Source organism: Pongo abelii, chromosome X (assembly GCF_028885655.2).
Source record: "Pongo abelii isolate AG06213 chromosome X, NHGRI_mPonAbe1-v2.0_pri, whole genome shotgun sequence".
Classification (NCBI taxonomy): domain Eukaryota; kingdom Metazoa; phylum Chordata; class Mammalia; order Primates; family Hominidae; genus Pongo; species Pongo abelii.
In genome coordinates this window covers 127,762,440-127,787,679 of record NC_072008.2, presented here as the reverse complement: position 1 = coordinate 127,787,679, position 25,240 = coordinate 127,762,440, and positions in this window count along the sequence as shown.

Genomic DNA, 25,240 nt, shown 5'->3' with positions numbered 1-25,240 from the left:
CTAGCAGCAGGGAAAAGACTCAACTCATCCTCTCTGCTGGGAGCAAGCTCAAACTCCATAAAGGGGTTATCTGCCTTCTATTGTTATGGAAGCAGGAAATCTTGTCTTTCTTGTTGGAAGCAAGTAAAACTCAAAAAAAAAAAAAGGGGGAAGTTGAAGAGCAAAATAAACTTTATATCTCAACCCAATTCTGGGAGATTAGGGATTCTCTGGATGAGGTGCCCCCCTCCAGACCTGAACAAATTGTCCTATTGGTTTCAGCCATAAAGTTAGCTTATGCTGGTACCAAGCACTGATAGGAGATTTGTCAAATGTCAGGGAAATATCCACTCAGAATCCCTCCATGGTTACCAAAATGTGAACCCCAACTATCTGAGACAAGTCTCAGTTAATTTAGAAAGTTTATTTTGCCAAGCGTGAGAACATGCACCACTGAGACAACCTCAGGAGGTCTTGACAACATGTGCCCAAGGTGGTCAGAGCACAGTTTGGTTTTATACATGTGAGGGAGACGTGAGACATCAATCAACATATGAACATTGGTTCAATCTGGAAAGGCAGGACAACTCAAAACAAATGTGGGATGACTCGAAGCAGGGATGCGGCTTCCAGGTCATAGGTAGATAAGACACAAATAGTTGCATTCTTTCAAGTTTCTGATTACCTCTCCAAAGGAGGCAATCAGATATGCATTTATCTCAGTGAGTAGAGGGGTAACTTTAAACAGAATGGGAGGCATATTTATCCTAAGCAGTTCCCAGCTTGACTTTTCCCTTCAACTTAGTGATTTTGGGGCCCCAAGATTTATTTTCCTTTCACAGTAGAGCCTCGAGAGTTTGCTAATTACCTATCTCTCCTTTGTTTTTTAGTCATATTAGTGTTAATGGCTCTTGATGCTGTTTGTCCCACAATACTGCCCTCTCCCTTGTTGGTTTTCCTAATTTTCACCCACATATTTGTAAATAGTTCTATTAAAGTTGTTTAACCCTTTCTGAGGGTGCTAATTATTTTATGTCAGTCCCCTGAGCACAAAATAATTTTTTTATCAAACTTCAAATATGTGATAATGGCATTGTGTTTATGTAAATAAATATTCATGGCTTTTGAGATGCACACTGAAGTATACTGGAATGAAACTTCAGGATGTCTTGGATTTTCTTTAACATATTTTTCAAAAATAAGGAATAGATGAAGCATGAGTATCTAAGCTTGAAAATTCTACCATCGGGATATTGGATATCTGGAAGCTAATTTCATTATCCTTCACATTTATGTATGTTAGAAAGTTTTTTAAAAAATGAAGAATAAAGTAATTCATACAATTTGAGTTGCATGAGGAAAGTTACTAAATAAATACATAGTTAAATTCTTCAAAATAATATAAGCCTAAAATAATCTTTGACACGTAAAGTTCTAACTGTGGAGAAAGATTATGCTGAACCAATTCAATTTTCTCCAAGTCTTCTCTGTGACCAGTGACAAACACGTACAGAAATGTTGGTCAGGAACAGACCTGAATAGAATGAAGTTCTATAGGCCGTGTGTCAATGCCAGGGAAAAAGTCTTATTGAGCCTGTTTGTGTAATTTATTCACGGCTGAACCAGTCGATGTTGCTAAGAGGATGAATGTCTTCTACATTTTGACCTCTGTTCTTAGCAATATAAATAATTACTGAGATCTAAATATTTTTCATATACATTAGAAAAAAGGACTTTAAAGGTAACATGTTCATTGTCAAAAATTTGGAAATTGCAAAGTACTATAAGAAAAAATAATCCCCCAAAAGTCTATTGTAATGTGATATTTACTGTTAATTTGTTAGTGTATTTCAATCTGGACAGTTCCTGAAAGTGATTTTTCTAATGTGTGCACATACACCACACACATATATATTACAATCGCTGAAGTTATCATGTGCAGATACAATTTTACTATTGAAATTCTAATTTCAATGTAATATGAGTAAGTAAAAAGAGATCAAATGCAAATATTTTTAAACAATACTTTAATAATACATTATATTCTGTTAGATAGATATCCCATATTTTATTTAAACATTGTCCTAAAAATGGGCATTAAAAATGTTTTGAATTTTTCTTTGTTATCTGTTATAATAAACATACTTTTACGTAAACATTGATATGTCTGTCTCAATATTTCTGTAATGTCAATTCCCAGAAATGGAATTGCTAGGCCATAAATATCAACAATTTTAAGGTTTTTGAAACATATTTAAAAGTTTATTTCCAGGAAGCTTATAACTTAATTACCTTTCAGCAATATATGAGCATAATAATATTACTCTGATATAGTACATTTAAGAAGCTATTGTTTTGTTTTGTTGTATGTGTACTCAGTACTATTTCCTATCATCTTTCTTCTGAATAGGCCAGGCTAAACATAACACTTAATTCCTAGCAATAATGGTTGTTTCAAATAATGGTTACATCCCTTAAGAAGGCAAATCAGAATCCTTTCTGTGGTTGATGAAAATACACAGAATGAAGCAACTTTTCTATTTTAAATGAGATTGCTAGGTTGGTGTTTGTGAAATTTATAATCAATACCACAGCAAGAGGTTCTGTGAGTAATTGAAAAAAATGTGGGAAGTACAAAGCAGAGTACAGACATCACACATAATTATGAAGACAATAAGAAACAAAAAGACTAAGACACAAAGAAAAATATAACCAATTTCAGGACAAAGGCATTGTTCCTTCAGTTCTTCACAAAATAATCAAACTGTCTCTAAGAAATGTAATTGTGTCTCACAAAGAATTTCAGGAATAATTTTTAAAAGAAATGATGTTCAGCATGCAAGAAACCAAGATTTACAATGTATGGCATCCAACCCAAAATTACCAGGTATTCAAAGAAGCAGAAAAATTCGACAGATAATCTGAAGATGATAGAATTAGTAGATAGGGACATTAACCAGTCAGTATAATTATATCTATACCTTTTAAAATATAGAGAGTAAAAAAAAAGCTTAAAAATTATATAAATTATATAAAAAGAATACCAATTGAAATTATAGAAATTAACATTATGAAGTCTGAGAAGATAAATTCTTAAGAATGGATTAATGGCAGATTAGACATTGCAGAATAAAAGATAGTGTACTTGAAGTTAAAGTAATAGAAATGAGAAAATGAAACACAAATAGAAAAGTAATTTTAAAATGCATGGAGCATCAATGAATTATGAGACTAATTTATCTGATGTACGTGTCGTTGAAGTCATTGAAGGAAAGAAAAAAGAAAATAAATAAATAAATAACTGATGTAATAGAATGCACATCAAAACTACAATGAGATATCATCTCGCCCCAGTTAAAATGGCTTATATCTAAAAGACAGGCAATAACAAATTCTGGAATGGAGAAAGAAGATTTCTGGTACACTGTTAGTGGGAATGTAAATTAGTAGAACCACCACAGGGAAGAGTTGGCAGGTTCCTCAAAAAACTAAACATTGAGCTATCATACGATCCAGCAATCCCACCACCGGGTATACACTCAAAAGAAAGAAAATCAGTATATAAAAGCAATATCTGCACTCCTATGTTTGTTGCTGCACTGCTCACAATAGGCAATATTTAGAAGCAACTTAAGTGTCCATCAACAGATGAATGGATAAAGAAAATGTGGTACATATACACAATGGAGTACTATTCAGCCATAAAAAATGAGATCCAGTTGTTTGCAACAACATAGATGGAACTGAAGATGATTATGTTAAATCAAAGAATCCAGGCAAGGAAAGATAAACGTCGCATGTTCTTAATTATCTGTGGGATCTAAAAATTAAAACAATTCAACTCATGGACACAGAGAGTGGAAGTATGGTTACCAGAGGTCAGTAAGTGTAGCAGGTGGCTGAGGGGAGGGTGGACATGGTTACTGGGTACATAAACAATAGTTAGTAAGAATAAATAAGACTTACTCTTTGATAGCACAACAGGGTGACTATACTCAACAATAACTTAACTGTACATATTAAAATAATTCAGAGCATAATTGGATTGTTTGTGACTCAAAGGAATAATGCTTGAGGGGATGGATACCCAACTCTTACATGTGCTTATTTCACAAGGCATTACTGTATCAAAATATCTCATGTATCCCATAAACATATACAACTAGTATGTACATACAAATATTAAAAATAACAAAATTATAAAAAAGAAACCTTCCCAAAATTATATACTAGTATAAATAAATGATAAACATCTCTATTTTAATAAAAGTTATGAACCCACAGATCCAGCAAACTTAAAGAACCCCAAGCAAAAGAAATATAAACAAAACTATGCCAAATAACATCATAATCAAATTGTTAAAAAATTTTAATAAAGAAAAAATCTTAAAAGTATCTAATGAAAGAAACTCACATTCTGTACAAAACAACAAAGATAAAAATGATATCACACTTCTCATTGGAAAAATGAAATCCAGGCAACACCGAAGCAATATCTTTAAAGTATTGATAAAATACAAACATCAACCTATAAATCTACATCCTGACAAAAATCTTACAAAAACAAGAAAAAATAAAGAATATTGGAAAATACAAATAAAAAATAATTTACAACAAACTTTTTCAATACAAAAACATTATAGATACTCTTCTAGCCAGAAGAAAAAGGATACCAGATGTAAAATTGGATACACCAAAAGGAATGTGGAGCTCTAAAATTTAAAAATTCTAAATAAATAAGCCATGTACTTTTTTTCATTTCCAGAATTATTATAAAATGATTGACTATTTATAGCAAAAGTAATAATGACATACACTGTTATTAATAATAAAATAGATGTAAATTGTGTGACAATAATATCTCAAAGGCAAAACGAGGGAAAGTGGAAACATACTAACAATATTTTTACAGTAAACATTAAGTGGTATATTTTAATTGGAAGGTAAATTGATAAAATAGAAATGTGTACAACAAACTCTTATTAAAGCACTTTAAAATAAAAGAACTACAGCTGATACAGCTATAAGGAATATAAAACGAAATTATAAAGAATACCCAATTCATCCACAAGTATAAGAAAAAGAATAAATGCTACAAATAGAAATTAAATAGCAAAATGATAAATTTAAACCAAATGATATCAATAATTATATAAAATATAAATATTCCAAATACCAAGATTTAAAGACACAGATTGTCAGATTGGATTAAGAAAAGACTTAAGTATATGCTTATTATGAAAATACACTTTAAATATAAAGATATATGTAATTTAAAACCAAAGACAAAAATAATATGCCAGGCTAATATTAACCAAAATAAACCAGAGTAGCAATTTTATTATAAAAGTACATTTTAGAACAGTGAATATTGCCAGGGAATTAAGAAGATTATTTCAAAATGATAAAGAGACAATTAATCAAGGAAAACAGAATTTCTAAATATTTTTGCCCCTAATTACAGAGTATCAAAATAAATAAAATATTTGAGAAATCTTAAAAAAAAACAAATCTAGAAAAATAGTCGAATACTTTAACATTCCTTTCAATAATTAACACAAAAAGAAGAAAGTCATTAAATACATAGATGATTTTCACAATTTTATAAACCAACTTGTCCTAATTGGCATCTGTATACCATCTACACAAATGCAACAGAATACACATTCTTTACAAATGTGTATGGAACATAAACCAAGGTAGACCATATTGGTGGCCATATTTTATTTTATTTTATTTTATTTTATTTTTATTATAGTAGGGACACAACATGAGAGCTACCCTCTTAAGAAACTTAAGTTCATAATCATGATTGTTGACTCTAGGTATAATGTTGTACAACAGGTCTTTATAGCTTATCTTGCTTGATTAAATCTTTATGCCAATTGGTTAGTTACTCCCCATTTCTCCATCTCCCCAGCCTTGGAAAGCATCATTTCACTCTTTGATTCTATGAATTTGCCTATTTTTGATATCCCATATAAGTGAAACCATTTAGTATTTGTCTTTCTGTGACTACCTTATTTCACTTAGCTTAATGCCCTCAAGATTTACTTAATCACATATTGTACAATGTCCTTCTTTTTAAGACCGATACATATTTCATTGTATGTCTATATACCACATTTTATTTATTCAGTCACCTTTCAATGAACATTCAGGTTGTTTCCACATCTTGACTATTGAAAATAGTGCTGCAATTAACAAAGGAATGGTAATATTACTTCAATATATTTACTTCAAATTTTTATATATATCTGGAAGTGGGATTGCTGAATCATGTGACAGTTGCATTAAAAATTTTTAAGAAATACCATACTCTTTTTCCTAGTAGCTGCATCATTTTGCATTCCCAACAGGAGTGCAAGAGTTCAAATCTTTCCAAATCTTTGAGAACTCTTCTCATATTCTAAAAATAATATTCATCCTGACAGGTGTGAAGTGATATTTCATTGTGATTTTGATTGGCATTTCCATGATGATTAGTTATGTTGAGCATTTTTTGTATGCCCATTGGACATTTGTATGTCTGCCTTGAAGAAATATCTATTCAAGTTCTTGTCCTGTTTTTAAAATAGTTAATTATATTTTTTAGTATTGAGTTTTATAAGTCCATCCTATATTTTGAATATTAAGCGCTTATCATACATATGATTTGCAAATATTTTCTTCCTGTACATTAATTGCCTTTTCATTTTTTTCATTGTTTCCTTTTATAAAGCCTTTGAACTTGACGTAGTCTCATAAACTTGCTTATTTTTGTTTTTGTTGCCAGTGCTTTTGGTGTCATATTCTTGAAATCATTGTCAAGACCAATTTCATGAAGATTTTACCCTATGTTTTCTTCTAAGAGTGTTACGGTTTTAGGTCTTATATGTACATTGTTAACTTATTTTGAGTTTCTCTTAAAGTATGGTAGAAGACACAGGACCAGTTTCATTTTTTGGCATGTGAATATCCAGTTTTCCAAGCCTATCTCTTGTTATAGAGACTCTATTTTTTGCCATTACATATTCTTGACATTCTTGTTGATAATCAGTTGACGTGTGAATTTATTTGTGGGTGTCATATCCTGTTCCATAGCTATTTACATGTAGTCTTTATGACAGTACCTAGTACTTTTAACTACTGAAGCTTTGTAATAGGTTTTGAAATCAGGAGAAGAAACAAAGCCTCAACTTTGTTCTTCCTTCTCAAGATTGATTTGACTATTCAGTCTTTTGTGGTCCCATATAAATTTTAGAATTTTTTTATTTCTGTAAAAAAAAATATTATTGGGATTTTGTTTGGGATAGCATTGAATTTACGGATCTGAGTAGTGAGGACATTTTAATTTTAAGTCTTACAATCTATGAACACAGGATGTGTTTCATTTGTTTGTGCCTTGTTTATATTCCTTAATGTTTTGTTGTTTTAAGTATACAAATCTTTCACCTACTTAAAGTTTATGTCTAAGTATTTTATTCTTTTTGATGCTATTTTAAAGGGATTGCTCTTCTAAAATTCTCTTGAATGGTTTGTTATTAAAGAACAGAAGCGCAACAAATTTTCTATGTTGATTTTGTACTGTAAAATATTACTGAATTTATTAGTTCTAAAAATTTTTAATAGAGTTCTTAGAATTTTCTATATATGAGATTATGGCATTCGCACACAGGGACAATTTTGTTTTGTTATATTGATATATTTGGATATTTGTCCCCACTGAAATCTCATGTTGAAATGTAATCCCCAGTGTTGGAGGTGGGATCTGATGGGAGGTAATTAGATCATGTCTGTGTATTTTTCATGAATAGTTTAGTGCCATCCCCTAGCTACTGTCCTAATGATAGTGAGAGAGTTTTTGCAGCATCTGGTTCTTTAAAAGTATGTAACACCTTTTCCCCTCTCTGTTCCTGCTTTCACCATATGACATGCCTGCTTCCACTTTGCCTTCTGCCATGAGTAAAAGCTCCTTGAGGTCTCCCCAGAAGCCTAGCAGATGGTGGCACCAACTTTGTACAGCCTGCAGAATAATGAGCCAATTAAACCTTTTTTTAAAAAAATAAATTACCCAGCCTCAGGTATTTCCTTCCAGCAATGCAAAAACGGCCTAATACAGAAAATTGGTACTGAGGATCAGGCATTGCTATAAAGATACCTGAAGATGTGGAAACAGATTTGGAACTGGGTAACGGGCAGAGGTTGGAAAAGTTTGGAGGGCTCTGAAGACGATAGGAAGAAGAGGGAGAGTGTGGAATTTTCTAGAGACTGGTTAAATGGTTGTGACCAAAATGCTAACAGTGACATGGATAGCAGAACTGAAGCTAATGTGATCTCAGATGGAAATGAGGAACTTCTTGGGAACTGGAGTAAAGGTCACATGTGTAATCCCTTAGCAAAGAGCTTGACTGCATTGTGTTCATGTGCTAGGGATCAGTGGAAGTTTGAACTTGAGAGTGATGATTTAGTGTATCTGGCAGAATAAATTTCTAATAAGCAAAGTGTTCAATATGTTGAATGGCTGCTTCTAACAGCCTATGCTCAGACATAGGAGACGTAGACATAGACCTAAAGGTTGGAAGCTATATTTAAATAGGAAACAGACCAATCACTAAAATTGTAAAAGTTTGGAAAATTTCCAAACTGGCCATGTGGTAGAGAAAGGAAAAGCATTTTGGGGAGAGGAATTCAAGCAGGCTGTGAAGCAACTACTTGCTAGAGAGATTTGCATAACTGAAAAAGAGCCAAGTGCTAATAGCAAACACAATGGGAAAAAGACCTTGAAGGCATTTCAGAAACCTCCTTGGCAGCCCCCTTGGTCACAAATGTTGGGGCACAGAAGGACTGAATGGTTTCATGAGCCAGGCCCAGCCTCACTGCACTGTGCTGCCTCGGGACACTGCTCCCCACATCCTGGCCACTCCAGCTCTAGCCTTGGCTCAAAGGGTCCCAGATGCCGCTCAGACCACTTCTTTAGAGGATGCAAGTTGTAAGGCTTGGAGGCTTACATGTTGTGCTAAGCCTGTAGGCTTGCAGAGTACTAGAGTGAAGAAGACTTGGCAGCCTCCGCCTATATTTCAGAAGATGAATGAGAAAGCCTGTATCACCAGGCAGAAGCTTGCCAAAAGTGGTGAAGCCCCCACAAAGAACCTCTACTAGAACAGTGCAGAGGGACAATGTGGGTTTGGTAGCCCAAGAGTCCCCACTGTTACACTGCCTGTTGGAGCTGTGGGAAGGGGGCCACAGTCCTCTAGACTCCAGAATAGTAGGCCCACTGGCAGCTTGCACCCTGTGCCTAGAAAAGTTGCATACACTTAACAACCTGTAAGAGCATCCATGTAGTCTGAACCCTGCAAAGCCATAGGGGCAGAGCTGCCCGAGGCCTTGGGAGCCCAGCCCTTGGACCAGTGCTCCCTAGATGTGGAACAGGTAGTCAAAAAAAAATTATTTTGGAGCTTTAAAATTGAGTGATTTTTCTGCTTGGTTTTTTAACTTGCATGGGGTTTGTAGCCTTTTTCTTTTGGCTGATTTTTCCCTTTTAGATGGGGAATGTTTACCCAATGCCTGTATTTCCATTGTATCTTGAAAGCAAATGCCTTGTTTTGATTTTTCAGGCTCACAGGTGAACAAAATGCATCTTCAAATAATACTTTGGACTTGGAACTTTTGATTGAGTTGATGCTGGAATGAGTTCATACTTTGGGAAACTGTTGGAAGGCATGATTGTATTTTGCCGTGTGAGAAGGAAATGAGATTTTGTTAGTGGAGCTAAAACAGAATTATATAGTTTGTGTATTTTTCTTCACCCAAATCTCATGTTGAAATGTAATCTCTTGGAGGTGGAGCCTGATAGAAAGTGATTAGATTATGGGAGTGTACTATTCATGAATGTTTTAGCACCATCATCTTGGTGCCATCTTCATGTTAGTGAGTTCTCACTGATCTGGTTCCTTAAAAGTGTGTGGCACTTCCCCCACACTCCTGCTTTCACTATGTGATTTGCCTCTTCCTGCTTTGCCTTTTGCCGTGAGTAAAAGCCCCCTGAAGCCTCCCCAGAAGCCAAGCAGATGCTGTGCGATGCTTGTACAGCTTGCTGACTGATGAGGCAATGAAATTTCTTTTCTTTGTAAATTACCCAGCCTCATGTATTTCTTTCTAGTAATAGAAGAATGGCCTAATACACCTTTTCAATGTGAATGCCTTTCATTTCCTTTTCTAGCCTAATTGCTCTATCTAGGATTTACAGTAACATCTTGCTTAGAAGTTTTGAGAGTGGGCATCCAAAGCTTTTTTTTTTTTTTTGATTGTGGGTAAATTTTTACTTTCATTTTCCAGACTTTCTAAAGTACTGCTAAATTAGTAGTGTGTTGTCAATTTACTAATTTTTTTTAATTATTATTATACTTTAAGTTTTAGGGTACATGTGCACAATGTGCAGGTTAGTTACATATGTATACATGTGCCATGCTGGTGTGCTGCACCCATTAACTCGCCATTTAGCATTAGGTATATCTCCTAATGCTATCCCTCCGCCCTCCCCCAACCCCACAACAGTCCCCAGAGTGTGATGTTCCCCTTCCTGTGTCCATGTGTTCTCATTGTTCAATTCCCATCTATGAGTGAGAACTTGCGGTCAAAAAACCAAAGCTTTGAAAGCTGTCAGATTTCACCACTGAGTATGATGTTAGGTATGGCTTTTCATATATGGCCTTTATTATGTTGAGATAATTTCCTTCTGTTTTGACTTATTGATTGTTTTTATGGTGAAATTTTGTAAAATACTCTTGAGATGATCATGTAATTTTTATTTTATCCTTTATTCTGTTAATGTAGTGTATCACATTAATTGATTTTCATATGTTGAACCATGTTTACATGCCAGAGGTAAATCCCTCTTGGTTGTGATACAGACAATGATATAGGTTATGATATAGCACATCCTTTAAATGTACTCTTAAATTCAGCTTGGTAGTATTTTATTGTTGATTTTTGCTTCGTATTTATTAGAGATATTGCCCTATAGTTTTCTTTTCTTGTGGTAATTTTGTGTGACTTTGGTATCAGGGTAATATTGGCCTCATAACATAAATTTTGATGTACTCCTTCTTCCTCAATTTTTGAAATAATTTGAAAAATGTTGGTGTTAATTATTTTTAAAGTGTAGTAGAATTCACCAGTGAAGCCATCTAGTCCTGGTTTTTTTATTGTTGGAAGGTTTCTGAATACTGATCCAATTTTACTACTAATTAAAGGTCTGTTTAGATTTTCTATTTCTTCATTATTTAGTCTTGGTAATTTATATGTTTCTAGAAATTTACCCCTTCTTTCTAGGTTATCCAGCCTATTGGATAGTGGTATCTTATGTAGTAGCATAACAGTATCTTGTAATCATTTTTATTTCTGTGACATCAGTTGTAATGTCACTTGTGTTACTTCTGATCTTATTGAATCTTCTCTATTTTCTTAGTCTAGTTAACATTTTGCAAACTATATTTTCACAAAAACAACTCAGCATTATTGGTTTTTCTCATTATTTTTCTATTTTTATTTTATTCATTTTTGTTCTACATTTTCCTATTTTCTTGCTTCTGCTAACTTTGTCCTTAGTTTGTTCTTTTTCTAGTTCCTTTAAGAGTAAATTGAAGTTGTTTATTTAACATTGTTATTTATTTTTAATGTAGCCATTTATAACTATTAATTTTTCTCTTAAAACTGCTTTTGCTACATCTTGTAGGTTTTCACATCTGTTTTTCTTTTTATAAGTCTCAGGATATTTTCCAATTTCCTTTTTGATTGATTTTTTGACCCAGTGATTATTCTAGAGTTTATTTCCCACATACTTGTGAATTTTTAGTTATCTTTCTGCTCTCAATTTTTAGTTTTATTCCATTGTGGTCAGAAAAGATACCTGCTACGATTTTAATCTTCTTAAAATATTTAAGATTTGTTTTGTGTTTAACTCATTATCTATTCTGGAGAAAGATCCATGTGCGCTTGAGAAGAATATGCATTTTGTTGTTGTTTATTAAAATGTTCTACATATGTCTGTTGTGTATATTTAGTGAATAGTGCTATTCAAGTCCTCTGATACTTTATTGTTCTTCCATACTGATGGTATTCTCATTGTTGAAAGTGGGGAATTGACATCTCATCCTATGAATGTATTGCTGTATTTTTCTCCCTTCATATCTTGCAATGTTTGCTTTATATATTCAAATCTCTGAATTTGGGTGTATCTATAATTGTGATATCTTCGTGGTAGATTAATACATTTTTTATTATAAAAGATCTTTCTTTGTCTCTTGTGATAGTTTTTGAATAAAAGTATATTTTCCCTAATGTAAATATGTTTATCCCTGCTCTAGTTTGGTTACCATTTGTATAAATTAACTTTCAGCCTATGTGTGCCCTTAAATCTATAGTGAGTTCCTTGTAGTGAGTGAGCATATAGTTAGGTGCTTTTTTTTTTTTCTCAATCCAGTTACTCTATGTCTTTTGAATGAAGAGTTTAATCCATTTACATTTAATGCAATTAGTAATATAAAAGGATTTACTGTTGCCATTTTATTAGTTATTCTAAGTTATTCTTGTAGTTGTTTTGTCTGTAATTTTCTCTCTTGCTGTCCTCGTTTGTGTATTGCTAATTCTTTGTTTTAAAATATTTCATATGATTCTTTTGTGTTAATTTTATAGGTATTTTTGTGTTTGCCTTAGAGATTATGTAAAATAGCTTGTAGTTATAACAGTCTATTTTAAGCTGATAAAAACTTAACCTCAATCATATACAAAATCTCTACACTTTAACTTTTCTCCACTTTGTGGTACTGCTTTGCACTTTACATTTCTTTATATTGTGTATCTATTTTGAGTCATTTTAATCCTTTTTATCTTTTATACTAGAATTAAAAGTGAATTACCCATCATCATCATGGTGATGATGCAGTGTTCCGTATTATTCTATATATTTATTTTTATCGGTGAGTTGTATACTTTCTTATGCAATTACGTTGCTGCTTTGTATTTTTGTTTGAACTTGAATAACTTTCTTTAGCATTTACGCTAAGGCAGTTCTTGCGGTGATAAATTTTCAGTTTTTGTTTGTGTGGGAAAGTATCTCCTTATTTCAGAAGAAGTTCTGCCAGATATCACATTCTTGGTTGGCATTTTTTTTTCTTTCAGCACTCTGAATGTTCCATTCTACTCCCTTCTGGTTCTCAAGGTTTCTGCTGAGAAATACATTGAGAGCCTTATGTAGTTATTTTGTATGTGACAAATTGCACTTTTCTTTGTGCTTTAAAATTTTTTCTTTGTTTTTGACATTTGACAATTTGATTATAATACACCTTGGTGTGAATTACTTTGTGTTTTTTTTTTTTTTTTTTTTTTGGTGTCCTTTGGATTCCTTGTTTGACAATGTCTGTTTTCTTCTTCAGACTTGGGACATTTTAAGCCATTATTTCTTTGAATAAGCTTTCTAGTCCTTTCCCTCTTTTCCTTTGCAAACTCCCTATATAGAGAGAGAATATAATATACTTCACATATATCCGCTTGATGGTGTCCCACAATTCTCTTCCTTTGTTCACTTTTCTTTGTGTTCCTCTGACTGAATTATTGCAAGTACCCTGTCTTTGGATTTTTTGCGTTATTTTTAATCATTGGTTGGATAAATAATATAATGCTGCTTTGTTAGTGCCAATTTGGGGATTTATTTTGTTTCCTTGTTTGGAACATCCTTGCCTGGATCTTTATTTTTTCTTAAATCTCTGGGTTGGTGTCTACATATTAGACAAATTCCACACCTCTCCCAGTCTTTACAAACTGGCCTCATACAGAGGACTTTCGTCAATAAGCCTAGCCAGATATTTTGGAGTCTCTACCAACTCTGTCCCTCCCCCAAGAATAAGCAGGCAGATATAGACTTTGTCCACTCTCTCTGCTGATCTGGGGGCATTAGGAACTTTGGCAACTACTTGCCCTAGTAACCACCTGTCTTCCAGTGACCACCTGGGGGGCTAGACTATGTCAGCCTGTCAAAGTTTCAAGACAGGTGAGATGAATGTTAATTCTTTAAGTAGCCGTAGGGAAGTTGGGGCACTGGACACATAAATCAAGTATTTTCCTCCAAAGTGAGAAGTTTATAGCTGGGAGTTTTTGGTGCATTTACTATGTGCTGAACAAGGGCAAGGATCAGTGGTGTCTAACAGCCCAAGCTGCCACCTCTATTCTTTCCAAAGTTTCTAGACTAATGCAGACCCATCAGAGGCCCATGACTATCAAAACAAGATGCAGTTCTCTGTGGAGATTCCTCAGAATAGTTAGGGAACTGGACACATGTACCAATCCTTTTCTGTTCCTGGGTGAATCTTGGAACAAGGGGGTCTCTTTCTGATCATATGGCACTGTGCCAGGGGCAAGGTCTCTGGAAAAAATGTGTCCCAAATCTCCCTATCAGCTTTGGTAAGTCTTTTTTTTTTTCTACATTCTCCTGGGGTGTAGAAAACATTCAATAGGTTCTGATTTTTCACAGAGCCAATTTGTGCATGAATTGTTGCTGAAACAGTCCATTCATGGAAAAAGAAAGGTCCAGTGCTTTCTACTATGCTATGTTGCTTACATCACTTCCAAGCAAATACTTTAACACTTCTAAACAACCCATGAGCAAGAAGTAATAAAGGAAGGATTAGAATGCATCTTTAATGGAAAAGAAATGAAAACACAGCATATAAAATTTCTGAGAGGAAAATTATAGTCCTATATATCAATCAATATTAGTGAAGGAGAAAGTTTTGTGGGGTCATTTTGTTTTGTTTTGTTTTTTGGTGGGGGGCAGGGTCTCACTTACTCACGCAGGCTGGAGTGCAGTCATATGATCCCAGTTAATTGCAGCCTCCATCTCCTGGGCCAAGTGATCCTACCACCTCAGCCACCCAAGTGGCTGTGTTAGCTGTGACTACAGATGTGCACCACTATGCTTGGCTATTTTTTTTTTTTTTTAGTAGAGGTGAGGTCTTCCAATGTTGTACAAGCTAGTCTCAAACTACTGTGATTCCCCTGCCTTGGCCTCCAAAAGTGCTGGAATTACAAGCATAATCTACCTGGCTAAAAGTTCTTAAAAGTAGAATAAAAGCTAAAAAAAAAAAAAAAGCAAAGTAAACCCAAAAGGGTGTAACAAAGTTAAGAATGGAAAACAATAAAATATAAAAATATAAAAATAGATACAATCAGTAAAACAAATTGGTTCTTTGAGAATATTAATGAAATTGATAAAACTCATACTAGACTAATCAGTTTTTTAAAAGGAAAACATGAATTACCAATATAACAAATAAGATCAGCTTAGCTACCTAAAATAAAAATAATGTGAATATTATAAACAACTTTATTCCAATACAGTTGACAATGTAGGTGAAATTGACTAATTATTTACAAAGCATACACCATTCAAGTAGAAACAAATAAATAACATACATTACAGTGCATATATATATATAAATTTTTTTTAATTAAGTTGAAGTTTAAAACTATGCCACACTCACATATACACAAACACATCTTATAGCCCAGCTGGTTTTATTGTGGAATTCTACCACACATTTAATAAAGAAATGATACCAACTCTACAAAAACTCTGAATATTAAAGAGGCTACCCTTAAAAATTTATTCTATGGAGACATAATTAACCCTGCTACCAAAACCAGAGAATTTCATTTTAATGAAAGAAAGCTATGGTTCATTATACCCCTGTGTACATAGATACAAACATTCTTGACAATAGTTTAGAAAATATGATCTAACAGTATATAAAATAAATAATACATCATGACCAATAGGGATTTTTTCTATAATAAAATATTCATTAAAATATCAGAAATCAATCAATGTCCTTCACTGTTATCAATAGAGTAAAAACAGTGATCTCTTAATGAGTGGAGAAAAAACATTTGAAAAAATGCAATATTCATTTATGACAAAAACACTCAGCAAAATTAGAAATAGAAGGAAACTTCTTCAACTTAATAAAGGTCATCTGCAATAAAACATTTTGCATCATATTTAATGGTGAAAAAGATTAAATGCTTTTCTTAAAGATGATAAAAGAGGCAATGTCTGCTTTTGCCCTAGAACTCAACATGACACTAGAGGTCTCAGCCAGTGTCATAATGCAATTAAAAAAAAAAAAGCATATAAATTGAAAACAAGAAATAAAACATGTCCTCTTCATAGATACCATGAATATCAAGTAAAAATTCTCAAAGAATTGAAAACCATAACACAAAACTACTAGAGCTAGTAAGGTCACAAGATATTAACTGATATGGAAGAGAATCAATTTTATTTCTATACAGTCTAATAATTAAAAATATGAAATCTATTTTATAAGTACAATTTAGAACATCACAAAAAGTTCTTAAAATGCCCACTTATTAATCTAACAGAATATGTTTAGGATCTATATGCAAAAAAAATACAAAATACTGATTAAAGAAATTAAGACAATCTGAACAAATGGTGAGATAGTCTGTTCATGCATTTGAAGACTCAATGTTGCAATAGTGTCCATGCTATACAAATATACCTATATTCATTACAGTCTTTCTGTTGTTGTTGTTTTCTTTCTAGATCACTCAACACATGGTTCATTAGAATCTTACACAAAGTTTCAACAGGACTTTTGTAGAATTTAGAAAGGTAATTCTGTAATTGTTATGGAAATCCAGAAGAACTGCAATTGCCTAAACAATTTTTTAAAAGAACAAAATTGTAGTATGCACATGACACAATTTCAAGACTCACTATAAACTAGTATTTCACACACACAGTATTATGTTTGCAAAAGAATATATATTTCAGTGGGAAAAAATTACTGAACCACTTACAAAGATATATAATCAAGTGATTTTTAATTTTTTATTCAAATAACACATAAATTTATTCTTGCTGTCAAAATTCAACACAGAAAAAGTAAAATTCCCTGAGGATGTAAAATTAGCAAGATGGAGGAATAAAAGGGTATCTGATTATAACCCTCCACAGCAACAAAAGTCTGGCAGCCATGTATGTACAAGTGTCTTTGTGAGAGTTTGGGACCCAGGTAGGAGGTTGTGAAACCCCAGTGGGGCCCATGGTTGAAGAGTACTGTTTGGTGAAGTCCTCCTCACCAAGCCTGCACCACATTGGCACTCTTGAAGACTTGCCAACTATGGTCCCAGCTACAGAGGCAAAAATGGCATATTCCTCCTGTAGACTCAGCTGTAGCCCTGTTTGGCCTTGGTCCTGACACAAGATCCACCAACATTCAGAAATCATTTGTGTTTCCACACACTAACAAAAAAGTGTTAAATAAATCAAGAAGGCAGTCACATTCACAATAGCAGCAGAAAAAAATAAAATACCTAGGAATAAATTTAACCAAGGAGGAGAAAGATCTGTACACTGAAAACCATTAAACACTAATGAAAGTAATTGAAGAAGACACAAATAAGTGGAAAGATATCATCAGAAGAATCACTGTTGTCAAAATGTCCATACTAACCAAAGCAATCTATAGATTCAATGGTATTCCTAATAAAATTCCAGTAGTATGTTTTACAGAAATAGAAAAAACAATCCTAAAATATATACAGAAACACAAAAGACCCAGAATGGCTAAAGAAACCTTGCACAAGGAGAGCAAAGTTAGAGGCATCATGCTTCTTGACTTTAAACTATATTATAAAGCTATCATGATCAAACAGCATGGTACTGGAATAAAAACAGACATATAGACTGATGGAACAGAAAACAAAGCTCAGAAATAAACAGATGCATACATGCTCAAAAATGTCAAGAATACACAATGGGGAAAGGGCAATTTCTTCAGTAAATGGTGTTTACCAAATTGACTATCCACCTGCCAAAAAAAGTAATAAAAAACCATTATATTACACCACACACATAATTCAAAATGAATTAAAAATTTACATGTGAAATCTGAAACCGTAAAACTTCTAGAAGACAACATAGAGGAAAATCCCCATGTCATTAGTTTTGGCAATGATTTTTTTTTAGTAGAACACCAAAAGCACAGGCAACAAAAGCAAAAATAAACAAGTAGGACCACATCAAACTAAAAAAATTTCTGTGCAGTAAAGGAAACTATCAACAAAATGAGAAGGTGTATTAGTCTGTATCACAGGAACCAGCCCCCAATATTTCAATGTAGGTTCTTTTCTATTTTCCCTAAGTGTCGGCTGGTCTGAGAAATAAAGAGAAAGAGTATAAAGAGAGAAATTTTACAGCTGGGCCTCAGGGGTGTCATCACATATTGGTAGGACCGTGATGGCTACCTCAAGCCACAAAACCAGCAAGTTTTTATTAGGGATTTTAAAAGGGGAGGGGGTGTACGAATAGGGAGCAGGTCACAAGGATCACATGCTTCAAAGGACAATAAAGATCACAAGGCAAGGCAAAATTAGAATTACTGATGAGGGCCTATGTCCCGCTGTGCACACATTGTCTTGATAAACATCTTAACAGGAAACAGGGTTTGAGAGCAGACAACTGGTCTGACTAGAATTTACCAGGCTGGAATTTCCCAATCCTAGTAAGCCTGAGGGTACTGCAGGAGACCAGGGCGTATTTCAGTCCTTATCTCAACTGCATAAGACAGACACTCCCAGAGCGGCCGTCTATAGACCTACCCCCAGGAATGCATTCCTTCCCCAGGGTCTCAATTATTAATATTCCTTGCTGGGAAAAGAATTCAGCAATATTTCTCCTACTCACGTGTCTGTCTATAGGCTCTCTGCAAGAAGAAAAATATGGCTCTATTCTGCCCAACCCCTCAGGCAGTCAGACCTCAAGGTTATCTTCCCTCGTTCCCTGAAAATCTCTGTTATTCTGTTCTTTTTCAGGGTGCACTGATTTCATATTGTTCAAACACACATATTTTATAATCAATTTGTACAATAGTGGTCCTGGGGTGATGTACATTCTCAGCTTATGAAGATAACAGGATTAAGAGATTAAAGTAAAGACAGGCATAAGAAATTATAAGAGTATTAATTGGGTAAGTGATAAATGTCCATGAAATCTTCACAATTTATGTTCAGAGATTACAGTAAAGACAGGCATAAGAAATTATAAAAGTATTAATTTTGGGAACTGATAAATGTCCATGAAATCTTCACAATTTATGTTCTTCTGCCTCAGCTCCAGCCGTTCCCTCCATTCAGGGTCCCTGACTTCCCACAACAAGTCTGTTTTTATGCTGCTGATAAAGATATACCCAAGACTGGGCAATTTACAAAAGAAAGAGGTTTAATTGGACTTAACAGTTCCATGTGGCTGGGGAAGCCTCACAATCAAGGTGGAAGGCAAGAAAGAGCAATTCACATCTTACATGGATGGCAGGAGGCAAAGAGAGAGAACTTGTGCAGGGGAACTACTCTTTTTAAAACCAACAGATCTCATGAGACTCATTCACTATCACAAGAACAGCACAGGAAAGGCCCACCCCCATAATTTAATCACCTCCCACCACGTTCCTCTAACAACATGTGGAAATTGTGGGAGTTACAATTCAAGATGATATTTGGGTAAGGACACAGCGAAACCATATCAGAAGGCAACCCAGAACTTGGGAGGAAATATTTGAAACCATATATCTAATAAGGGGTTTATATCCAAAATATATAAGGCAATCATATGATGTAAATAGAAAAAAATGACAATCCAAATTTAAGAAATGAGCAAAAACATGCATAGACATTTTCCCAAACAAGACATCCAAATGGCCAATAGGTACATTAAAAGGTGCTCAACATCACGAATCATGAGGAAAATGCAAATCAAAACTTCAAGGAGATATCATGTCACATCTGTTAGAATGGCTATTATCAAAAAGTCAAAAGGTAACAAATGTTGGTGAAAATATGGTGAAAAGGTAGCCCTTCTATATTGTTGGTGGGAATGTAAATTGGTACAGCCTTTATGAAAAACAGTTTGGAGGTTCCTCAAACAACTAAAATTAGAACTATCACATGATACAGTACTCCTACTTTTGGGTATATGTCCAAAAAATAGAATTAATATTTTGAAGAGCTGTTTGAACTCCTATGTTTATTGCAGCATTATTTACAATAGCCAAAATATGGAAACAACCTAAGTTTCCATTGATGGATGAGTGGATTTTTTTTTAAATGGAGATATACATGGAACATATTATTAAGCCTTAAAAAAGAATGAAATCCTGTTATTTTTGACAACATGAATGAACCAGGAGGCCATGATCTAAATAAACTAACCCATCACAGAAGTAAAAATACTGCATAATTCCATTTATATGAGGTATCTATTATATTATAAAAGCAGAGAATACAAGATTGGATGCCAGGTGATAGGGGATGGGCTAAATAGGGAGAAGCTGGTCAAATGGTACAAACTTTCAGTTAAATACTTACGTTCGTTGAATCTAATGTACAGCATGGTGACTATAGTTAATAATGATGTATTGTATACACTGTTATTAACTACCTGTGGTTAGTTGAATCTGCAGACGTGAAACCTGTGAATGCAGAGAGCCAACTGTATATAATTTTTACTTCTCAATTATACCTCAGTAAATCTAGAGAAAAAAAGTCCCTCTCAAAATCTAGTCCCTAATACAAGTGACTTTGGAAGATACTTGATCTGTGAGTAGCAGTATACCAGGTAGAAAGAGCCAAAGTCTACTACTACTTCTGGTATATACTACATATTCTTATTGGGTACAAGGAAGAGAGGTACATACAGGTGGGTAGGATTCATATTAAGAATATGGAAGGGAGGAAGAAAGGACAGAAAAGTATCTGAATAATACAAGTGGTCTCACAGATAACTTGAATATCATGTGGAACACAGCTCAGCAGTAGCAACTCATTCTACCTCAGTGTCCTCAGCAGTGGGGATGCATTAGCCTCAAGTATAGTGCTCTTCCACTATGACGGTCCAGTGTTTAATTCCTGTTTTCGATTTGCCTAATACTATCTGAATTCTTGACTATTTTTTTTCCTGTATTCTGTCTACTGCTTTCTGTACCTTTTCACTCTACCCTTACTAATTTTCCCACAGTTCCTGACCTTTCTGTTTTGACTTTCATTTCAGCACCCTAAAGGAGTCTCTGATTGGCCATTATCTAGCATAAAGGACTCTATTTGGCAAAGCTCTCATGCCAGACAGTCTTATGGAATCCTGTCCAGCCCACAGATAACTATTATGGTCAATTGATTTGTGACCAAGATACAAAGATAATTAAATGGATATAAGATAGTATCTGTAGTAAATATTACTGGAACAATGGGACATCCAAATTCACAAAACAGAAGCAAAACAAACAAAACAAAGGTGCTTGAGGCATTTTTTCTCAAGCCATTCTTCACCCCATACACACCCCTACACACCCCTACACACACACACACACACGAAAAAAAAAAAACACCTCAAAATACATCATAGACTTAAAGGTGAATCCTAAAACAATAAAACTTCTAGAAGAAAACATAGCAGAACGTTTTTCTGAACTTAGTTTAGGCAAGATTTTGTTATACATGTCACCTAAAACACAAAATAAATCCATAAAATAAAATAAATTAATAAATTGTACTTCACCATAATTCTTAAAAGACAGTTTAGAGAATGGAAAAGGAAAGCCACAGACTGGCAGAATATATTTGCAGTGTGAGTTACTCAATTATTCAAAATTTGATATTTCAATTTTTATTCACCAGCATATCACTCTCTTGCTCACAAGTAGAATAAAGAACACTTAACTGTGACCAGTATATTTCTGGTTCTCAGCATCAAATTTGCTCTTATCTTACTGATAGGCCATATACAAATTTGTTCCTTAGTATTCCAATCTGAAGTTTATAAAATTGTTCTTTATAAAATTTTCAAAGCTCAGTAAAACCTACAAATTACATTTATATTGGCAAGGCAAGCAGGCAGAAAGGCAAATTCTCCACTCTTGCTTCAAGTAAGGTAGTTCTACATTAATTTATATTGCATATTATCATTCTGTGTAAGAACAGGGATACTGGAGAAATATTTTTGAAAATTAGCAGCCTAGCTATTTCTTTCCACTTCTATGATTTCTAGTGCAAATGTGTAATAATCAAATTTGTATACATCTGATTTCAAATATATATTTTAGATACAAAGCTAACACAACAAAGTGAAATGCTTCTGTAGCTCCCTTTCCTCCAAAAAATAAAACAATAAAATGATTTTGTTGGCAATCCACAAATCACAATCTGGGGCCTTCTCTTCTCACTTGATGTCCTAGATTACTGGGAGAGGAAGGCATGTACGCAATTGCCAGTTGCTTCATCCACATAAATAAAGACCACTCAGCATCTCAGTAGTCTCCTTATTTAGCCTGGGCAATTAATCAGGAGAAACACACTGTTGACAAAAACATTTAAGTAAGCCATTTTGTACTGACTTGCATTCCAGCAATGATAAACTCACATAATATGTATTGGTTCAGAATACTTTTAATAATTCAAATGTTAAATAAATTCTAGAATGGAACAAATAAGTTATTGAAAGGCCAGTAGAGCCAGTCCATGGAATGGGATTTGGCAAATATCTATCTGTAAAATGGTGTGATTCTGCCCACATTCTGAGGTCAATACTCAAATAGAATACATAGTCTGTTGAGATTTTCTACTTGCTATGTCACCTTCCCAAAATAAAATCTGCTGTTCAAAAAAGAAGGAAAGTAAAATTATGCAAAAGAAAAGCTATTAAATTTGATTCAATTCTTGGCTATACTTCTAAATAACTATGTGTCTAAGGGACATAATTTTCAGTCTCTGTGCCTCAGTTCTCTCATCTACAAAATGAAGAGGTATAAATAATTAATCTCCAAATGTCCTCTAATATTTAATAACATTCTACAATCTGAAAATGGAAAAAATGAGTGTGCTACTAATTCTTGCTATCTAGCTATTTTCAAACAAATACAATATTTGTAAAGAATCAAAGCCTGATTGTCAGTCAATCTTCTTCAAGTGTTAAGTGGTCCATTGCTCCCAGATGCTCTCTGGGGGAAAGCACCTCATTGTGAGAATAACCACAAATCAAATTCTATACAACTCAGAGCCAAATATATAGAAGTGTTCGATGAGTAGCCAATCCCAATGCCTGTCATTTTCTTTTCCATCTTTGCTCAACATTTCCAAAATATTCTATAGGAGGGAGAAATGTATGCTTAGTTGTTCAGAAAGATTTTTACATAATGAAAGTTTTCAGGAATTTTGTTCAAGAAGATTTCACTGAGCTCAGATCCACCCCAGTATGATGTTTAAGGTCAGAGAAATGTTCAGCAATGTTAATGCTGCCAATCTTTCTGGTCAATTCTTCACAAATTATATTTTAACCTACTTTCAATTTGCCTAAATTTTCTATAAAATTAAAAAATTAAACAGATATATTATTCTTACTTAGATAATACATTATTCTGCTTTACAGACCATCACAATTTTTTCTTCAATAAAATATAACAAAAAGTTATATGTGGGAAAGGGAGTATTTCTACATTTTAATCCATTTTAAACAATACAAATATTCAGAAATACTACTAGGTTTTAATTATAGCTCAGTGATAAGAGCAAAGACCTATACACTGAATCTCTCTAGCAGGTCCTTGTGTAAATACTTGCATAAAGTAGATGAAAATACTATGTTTACCTTAGTGAAAACACTTTCCACACTGAGGAAACATGTCATCTGTTTTTGTGATGCCAACGGCAGGTAAACCACTATAGAATCAGACTTTGTGAGATGGTGATCATGTATTTAGTAATATCTAATGGGGCAATGGAACAAATGCACTAGTTTTTCAATCAACCGATTTGATTTGAGGGCTTTGGGAATACTCTGTTGCTGGTAAATGCAAGATTGTCTACTACATAAACTACATAATCATTTCATTGTCTAAATTTCTACAAGAATACAAATATGCTTCACACAAAATTACTAAGATGTTTGAGGTTGCTGAAAACTTTAAAACTCAAATCACACTTTGAATCCTAAGCTATGGAGCTTCTTTATTTTCAGTACAGAACTTTGAGTTGCTGCTTGTTGATCCTGTGTGATAATGCATCAAATTCCATTCTAAGGAATAATGAGGGGGAGGATAAAAGGTGGAGATTGATATTTATCCATGAGTATAGGCCAAAACTGAGTACAGGTATTTCTAGCATTTATGATAATCAGGCCTGATATGGTTAGGCTTTGTGTCCCCAACCAAATCTCATCTTGAATTTTAATCCCCATAATTTTCGTAATCCCCTTGTGTCAAGGAAGAGAGAAGGTGGAAGTGGATGGATCATGGGGACCATTTCCCCCATGCTATTCTCATGATAGTGAGTAAATTCTCAGGAGATCCGATGGTTTTAGAAGTGGCAGGTTTTACCCGCACTCTCACTTCTCTCTGCTACTACCATGTGAAGAAGGTCCTTGCTTCTCCTTCACCTTCTGCCATGCCTGTGAATTTCCTGAGGTCTTCCTAGCCATGTGGAACCATGAGTCAATTAAACCTCTTTCCCTTATAAATTACACAGTCTCGGGTATTTTTTTTTTATTTTTATTTTTTTTAGACAAAGTCTCACTCTGTCACCAGGCTGGAGTGCAGTGGCATGATCTTGGCTCACTGCAACCTCCACCTCCCGGGTTCAAGCGATTCTCCTGCCTCAGCCTCCCAAGTAGCTGGGACTACAGGAGCATGCCACCAAACCCAGCTAATTTTTTTGTTTGTTTGTGTATTTTTAGTAGAGATGGGGTTTCACCATGTTGGCCAGGATGGTCTTGATCTCTTGACCTCGTGATCCACCCGCCTCGGCCTCCCAAAATGCTGGGATTACAGGCATGAGACACCACACCCAGCCTCAGGTGTTATCTTTATAGCAGTGTGATAACAGACTAATAGTGTAAATTGGTACCAACGTAGTGGGACATTTTTATAAGCTACCTGAGAATGTGGAAGTGACTTTGGAACTGGGTAATGGGCAGAGGGTGGAACAGCTTGAAGGGCTCAGAAGAAGACAGGAAGATGTTGGAAAGTTTGGAACTTCCTAGAAATGTGTTGAATGGCTTTGAACAAAATGTGGACAGTAATATGAACAATGAAGTCCAGGCTAAGGTGGTCACAGATTGAGATGAGAAACTGTTTGAGAACTAGAGCAAAGGTGACTCTTGCTATGCTTTAGCAAACAGATTGGCAACATTTTGCCCCTAATCTAGAGATCTCTGGAA